Genomic DNA, 7,592 nt, shown 5'->3' on the forward strand with positions numbered 1-7,592 from the left:
ACACAAGAACAGTCAGAGGACTCCCTGAGACCCTTGTTTATCTGCTCTCCTAAAAGCACTAGCTCAGCCCCCAAACGCAGAATTACAGATCTGAGAAGGCGGGAAAGGCGTGGCCTGGAGACTCTATGTAAAGTAAGAAAAATCAACTCATGACACTGGGATTCCAGTCTTTGTGCCAGTACAATACAGCCCCAGGCCTTTTAAATCAGGGGACCTGCCATTTCATGCCTAATAATAAAGTGGCTTCACTAACCCGAAAGAGTAGCAGAATTCCATAAAGGTGTAAGCTAGTTTGCCTTCTTTAAGGACGCAGCGACACGGAAGAGAAACTGGGGTCCTGTGAGCTCCTTCTGCCATCTGCAGGCATCGCGGTCCTTCGGAGCCCAGCAGCCGAGCCGTGACGAAAGATCACCGTGAATGAGTGGACAGAGATCTGTGAAGACTTCCCGCGTTTTGCCACAGGTATCCATTGCTCCATTTATCATTCAGCCGGAATTCCAGATAACAGAAGTGCAGCAGCCCCCGCTGTTGTCTCGCTCTTCTTTTCACTCTTGGGACAATGCTTGACCTGTGCCCTGGACGCGAGCTGTAAGAAACGCAACTGCAGCAAACGTGGAGAAGTATTTGCAAACAGAAGCTCTGACGGCAAGAGCGAGAGGAGCCCCCGCCACCGATCGAAGCACTCGGGGCGAGCCGAATTCGTCTGTTGCACTTGCCTCGTCCTGACTGGGTTTTTCGTCCTTAGCTTCATTGCTTCTTCAGCTCTGGAGAGGCACCGTTCCAGCCCACGGTGAGAAGCCCTCTGCACGCCGTGTGCTGCCAGGTCGCCTCTGGTCCACACTCAGGTGGCTCACCAGAGTCCAGTTTGTCTCCCAGCTGAGTCCCCTTACCTCGGCCACACCGTCCTGCGGGTCGGTGTGACCGAATCACCCAGCAGCACTCGCTGTGGAATGCTGTAAGGGTTCGGTTTCTTCCTGTCCTGCTGCTTTGATTTTGCCTGACTTTCTCCTCCCATGCCGCTCCCAGGCCTGTGACAACCCACGAAGCTGTTGATGCGCTGGTCCGAGCGCGCCAGCAGCTTTCTCCACCCTGGGTCGGTCCCCGCTCCACGCCTCAGGCACAGTTTGGTTTCATCTAACATAAATAATGAACCATGATATTACTATAACTACATTACCACTAGATTACCATTAACGAGAGTCCATACTTTCTTAAGCTTTCCTTAGGATTCCTAAGGAATGCGTCAGAGATAAAGTGCCGCTCTCATGCCTTTATATCAAGGGTCCATTCTGTCAACGGACCTTGAGCCCCCGGACCAAAGGAACCCTGTTTGGTTTCTTCACTCTGAAGTTCCTTTTCTTCCTCTCCTCCCTTATAGCACCTTCTTTGGAAGGACGTCACGGTGCCCCACACTCACGTAGTGGGAAGCTGTGGTCCACCTTGTGGAGGGCAGAGTGTTCCATATTCTGCGTGGGATGCCCGTCTCTTCTCTAACATCTGTATTATTTATTCTGCTATTTATTTATATCAGTAGAGAGTCTGATTTTATACTTGTGGTTAGTCCAGTACTGGCTTATCTTGTTGATCCAATTGTTCCAGGCTGGGCATTGGTAGCTCTCTCAGTTGGTTCCCGTGTCCCTTCGACATCATGGTGCGTGTGTGTGTGCGTGTGTGTGCACTGCCTTTCTTTCTAGATGTTCTGAGCTCATCATTTGTTTCCTGTCTGAGTCTTTTTTATTTTTTTTATTTTTATTTTTATTTATTTATTTATTTTTTGACAGGCAGAGTGGACAGTGAGAGAGAGAGACAGAGAGAGAAAGGTCTTCCTTTGCCGTTGGTTCACCCTCCAATGGCCGCCGCTGCAGCCGGCGCACCGCGCTGATCCTGGCAGGAGCCAGGAGCCAGGTGCTTTTCCTGGTCTCCCATGGGGTGCAGGGCCCAAGCACCTGGGCCATCCTCCACTGCACTCCCTGGCCATAGCAGAGAGCTGGCCTGGAAGAGGGGCAACCGGGACAGAATCCGGCGCCCCAACCGGGACTAGAACCCAGTGTGTCGGTGCCGCAAGGCGGAGGATTAGCCTAGTGAGCCATGGCGCCGGCCCTGTCTGAGTCTTAGAAGTAGGGTTTTCAGAATTTTTCCTAGTGCCTTTGTTGGAGGACAGTATTAGAAAAAAGAGTTGGTGACAATCCCTTCTGGGCCTCCCCGCTTTCTCAGGGTACTGTTTTCTTCCTTCTTCACTCGTTGCCTGGATCCCATAGGCTGGACATTTCTGTTGCACCTTCTTCAATGTCCTCACCCCTGCCGTGCCCTGGCCATGCAGTGTGCTTGAGCACACAGTCATCATCTTGGACCCCTTTGACTTCGCTCCTGCCCTGAGGTTGCCAGGTGCTGAGATGTGTTGAGGTCTCAGCCTGGCTGGACACATTTCCCATTCGCTCTGAGGCTGTTCCATGCCACTGTGCCTGTCCTCCACCCTACCTCCTGCGCTTAGCAAGGATCATGGCCTCCCACTTCACCAAGAAAGTGGCAGCCAGTAGGGGGCGCAGTCTCTAAATTTCCCTCCCTGCAGTTCCAAACTCAGCTGACCTTTTTTTATCTACCTGCCACCCTCCCTGCCCTTCCCCCTCCCTGCCCTTCTCTTTTCTCATCTCAGACATACTTTTCTTTTTTTTTTTTTCCCAAAGAATTATTTAATGAGTACCAATTTGATAAGTACAACTTTAGGAATACAGTGATTCTTCCCACCATACCCGCCCTCCCACCTCCACTCCCACCTCACCTCCTCCTCCCTCTCTCATTCTCAGTCCCAGTCTCCATTAAGACTCATTTTCAGTTAACTTTATACACAGAAGACCAACTCTATGCTAAGTAAAGATTTCACCAATTTGCACACACGGACACACACAAAAAACCCTGAGAACAAGTTTTACAGTTACTTCTCATAGTACAACTCATTGAGGACAGAGGTCCTGCATGGGGAGTAAATGCACAGTGATTCCTGTTGTTAATTTAACAATTATCACTCTCACGTATGACGTCAGTGATCACCCAAGGCTCTAGACATGAGCTGCCAAGGCTATGGAAGCCTTTTGAATCCACAATCTCCGTCAGTATTTGGGCAGGGCCATAGCACAGTGGACGTTCTCTCCTCCCTTCAGAGAAAAACACCTCCTTCTTTGAGGCCCCTTCTTTCCACCGGGGTCTCTCTCCGAGACCCTTCATGGAGGACATTTTTTTTTTTTTTGCCACAGAGACAGCCTTTTCTGCCTTCCCTCCACGCCAATACCTGCGCCAGCTCAGATCACCGGGAGGAGGTTTCTGTCTTTGTCTCAGCTGCTCTAGAACTTGCTTCAGCAATGATGCACTTCCATGCACCCCCAAATGCTGCTGCACCTGCGCCTTTGTCTCTTTGCCCACAGCCGTGCCCGTGCCTGCCTCACCCTGAGCACACCCACCTGCAGGAGGTCCTCACCTCTTCTCTACTCTACCATTTCCCCTTCCTCCTTCCCTTCTTCTACCCCACTTTCGGAGAAAGCAAACTCCGTTAGCCAGATCATGGCCATAAACTTGTTTCTGTCTTTTCTGCCGCTTTTACAAGACCATGTCCAGCGATGTGCCACTGTCCTATGGGATCCCTTGCGGGACAGCCCTGCCCCTCCAGCCTCCTCCTCCTTCCAGGTTTCCAGGACAGGTGCGCCCCCTCCCAGTTCTCCTCTGCCTCTCTCTCTGCTCCACCTTGGCCTGTTTCCTTGGACCCTCTTTCTGGGGCTCTTCCTGAAACATCAGGCTGCCCGTTTTGATTCTCAGCCCTGTTCTCCCCGCACCTCCACTTCCCACTAGAGGAGATCATCGACTTTGAGGATTCGGAAAACACCCATCAGTGGTCCTCATCCTTGACAGAGCATCTGAATCCCCTGTTGAATTCCAGGTCCTTTGCTAGATCCATCAGATTTCCCGTAGACTCAACCCAGGTATCTCTGTTATCAGATCTCCCGAGGGGGTGGAGATCTCTGACTTCTGGGTTAATGATTCCCTGGAGGATCCCCCCACGCACTTCTCTCTGCTGAGCTCCAAACACATATTCCCATCTACTTAGAAGAACCTCGGGTTGGTGGGCCTGCAACAGAACTCCTCCTCCCCGGTCCCCCAGTCTCGCAGCGATCCGTGCCCTTCCAGCCCTTCTCTAAGACAGAACAGATACTCACCCTTGGCTTGGCTCCCCCTGCACCCCACTCCCACAGCCAGTTGCTGAACATGCCCTGCTCATTCTCAAATATTTCTCCGGCTCTCTGTCTCCTGGCCATTGCTTTAGGTCAGGTGCTCACCATCCTGCATCTGCGCTGTAGATTACGCCCCTCACTGGTCCGTCGCCTGTGGTTTTTCCACTCCTTGAACTCAAGCTTCCCTATTTTTCCATTTAGAATGCAAATCTAATGATCTTCTTCTTCCACTGTGAAAAGTCCTAGGACAGCCATCCCCCACCTGCTGGCTGTGCTCCAAGGGAATTCTTCAGCCCCTCGCATCAGAACGTGCTGTGCACTTGTTAAAAGGTCCATTCCATTTGGGGAGTGAAACAGAGGGTGGAAGGTCTCTCCCCCCCACCTCTCTCTGTTACTTTGCCTTTCAAATAAATAAATAAATCTCGGACAAATGCAGCTAGGCTTCAGCACAGACCCTGCCTTGCTGAAGAAGCTCCCTGGCAGGTCCTGACGTTCGCTGGGACTCCAGGAAGAAGGCCAACCTCCGGACCTGGCCCATAAAGCTGTTGCACGCCTGGGTGCCAGCGCTGGACGGCTTGGCCTCCATGGATCTCCGCGATGACCAATTAGCAAGCCCATGTCCTCCCTACCAAGGATTAAGGTCTTGCTCTGCTGGTCCACTTCCTTTCCCTTGAAAATGCCTTGCCCTCGGCTGTCTCTGTCTCCTTGCTCCTCTGCCCAGCTCCGAGAAACAAAGACTCAGGGTATCTAAAGCCGAGCAAGACCCCAGTTAAGCACAGGTTTGTCTTACCCCTAAGCACTGGCCGTGCTGGTTCTGGGGACTGATAAATGAGCTGAGTCAACACTCCACACCAGCCCAGCTCGGGCTCCTCCCTCCAGAGCCCCTCTCATCCAGGGGTCATGCACGTCCTTTTATCTTCACTTTAAACGGAAAATATCTACTCTTCCTCCCCGTCCAGAGGTCAGCCTGTTTTCCCCTTGCCCACCTCCTCCCATCAAGTTGCAAAGAGGCCCTGTGATGAATGAGAAGGGAAAGCGGAAGGAGAGGGAGGGAGGAGAGGGAGGGGAGGCAGAAGCAAGACAGGGTGAGGTGGAGTGCGAGCCGAGCGCCAGACCTTAATTTAATCACAGGCCCCATGCTCAATTGAACAGACACAAGGGCTCAGAATGGGTCCCTGGGTGGCGGTGGGGCAATCAGCCCGCTGCAGTTGCTGGGCAAGCATTAATTGCAGATGACAATGTGTAAACAGTGGGGAAGAATGGGGTGTGCAGGTGTGAGCGGCTGGGGCCGGCCTGGGCTGTTTTCACACACACTGCGGCTCCTCCAGGCTCCTCCACCACTGACCTGCTCCCAGATCTGGCTGAGTGGCTACAGTTGGGAGACTGTTGACCGTGTTGGAGCTCAGTGTCCAGCAAGTAGCCGGGGGCAGCGTGGAAGAAGGGAGGCATTGAGAGGGTAGAGGCCTGGGTGATGACCTAGGGGTTGCATGTGTGTGTGTGTGTGTGTGTGTGTGGTGTGCTGCCTGTGCCTGACCTAGACCGCAGCCTGGCCACTGGCTGTCTGGACAGCAAGGCAGGATGTTCAATAACAACGAAAGGTGTCAGGTTCTGCCATCCACCTCGGCAAAGGGAGCCAGCTGGCTGGGAAGCTGGAGAGAGTTCCCAGATGCCCTGTCTTCCTCTGTCTCCCAGCTGAGCTCTGAATGAGCTTGGGGAAGGCTGGGCAAGTCTGAGGCCCCCCTGAACCTGCACGGGAACCCTTTGTCTGATTAGGGAGGGAGTGTTGTTGGAGCCAAGTGGTGGGGGAGTGGGAGAGTTGCTGAAAGAGAAGTCCAGAGAAGCCTGGATATCTGAATATCTTTCATCCACAAAGTTCAAGGCTCTTTTCCAAACTATCTCTGCAAGCAAGCGCTGAAAATGAGGTGCAGAGTGTAGAAGAGGCGTGATTCTGGAAAGAGCCACTTAGAGCAAGCCCCACTAGGTGTCATAGAATGATGACATCACACCATATAATAATGATGAGGGGCTGGCACTATGGCATAGTGGGCTGAGCCTCCATCTGTGGCGCCAGCATCCCATGTGGACACCAGTTCGAGTCCCGGCTGCTCTACTTCTGATGTAGCTCCCTGCTAACGGCCTGGGAAAGTAGTAGAAGATGGCCCAACTTCTTGGGCCTCTGCACCCACATAGGAGACCTTGAAGAAGCTCCTGGCTTCAGATCAGCCCAGCTCTGGTTGTTGTGGCCATTTAGAGGGTGAACCAGTGGATGGAAGACCTTTCTCTCTGTCTCTCCTTCTCTCTGCCTGCACCTCTGCCTCTCAAATAAATAACTGAATCTTTAAAAAAAAGTGATGATGATAATTGTTACTATGAATGCTATTTATTGAGCTGTAATTAAGTGTTAGACACGCTGCTCAACACACTACTTACACCAGAGCACTTCTACAGGTTTGCACACAAAAAACCCAGGAATGAAATGGTAAGTTGATTTTGCTGCAAAATATTTTGAAATCCATGCATAGCTTTTTCATTCTATACATTTTCCATGAGCATTTGAGGGTCTGGGTTTGCTTCATGTGCAGCTTCCTGTTTCTCTTGTCCTCATAGCTCTATTGCAATTCTCTGGGAACAAAGGCAATACTCCCCCCCCCCCCATTTATCTTTCCTCTCCCATGATCCTTGGAATGAGAGATCCTCAGGAATCCTGGAGGTTCAGGCTTCATCTGTGGGCAGCGAGGGCCACAGACTATTTGAGATAGGTGGTTGTCCTTGGGGCTCAGAAAGATAATACTGCCCTCCACTAATGGCTCAGAGAATGGAGGGATGACTTGGAAGTAGAGTTTGAAGGAGTTGTGACAATGGAGTGAGGAGGGAGGAGGGGCTGAGCTGTGTGGACAGGTAGAGGCTTGGGGAGGAGCGGGCAGATTTGAGAGCCATGGAGGAGATGGATCCTCAGGGCTTGAGGCCTGGGAGGCAATGGGGAGTGAAGGGCCGGGGTTCTGGTCGGTGCGACTGGCTGGAGTGTGCAGGCAGCACCCGTGTTCCTGGTAGGGGTACAGTGGAGGAGTCGCTTTGTGGGCGAAGATGATGAGCTCTGATGATGACTGTGCACTCAACAAGGTGGTAGTGAAGAACTGAGACCCCAAAGTCCCCATGGAGACTTTCTGGGAGAGGTTCCGAGCGCTAGGTTCCCCGTGTCTGTTTCTTGGCTAAGGGCCAAGGTGAGTGCTACAGGGTGACGGGTGCTCCTGGGTGATGCCCATCTCATTCTGAACACCTGCTGGGCCTGGCCCTGAGCTGGGGAGAAGGCAGGGTAAACCGACCACACAAGCTGCCGACAGGCTCAGAGGAGGAAAGAAAATGAAGCTGGCT

At 52.4% G+C, this 7,592-nt stretch overlaps 1 pseudogene; it reads right to left on the reverse strand.

Annotated features, from left to right (window-relative positions):
• Positions 1-287: 287 nt before the first annotated feature.
• On the reverse strand, positions 288-1,141 carry LOC127484631 (guided entry of tail-anchored proteins factor CAMLG pseudogene; annotated as a pseudogene).
• Positions 1,142-7,592: the final 6,451 nt, after the last annotated feature.

This window comes from Oryctolagus cuniculus, chromosome 20 (assembly GCF_964237555.1).
Source record: "Oryctolagus cuniculus chromosome 20, mOryCun1.1, whole genome shotgun sequence".
NCBI classification, from domain to species: Eukaryota; Metazoa; Chordata; class Mammalia; order Lagomorpha; family Leporidae; genus Oryctolagus; species Oryctolagus cuniculus.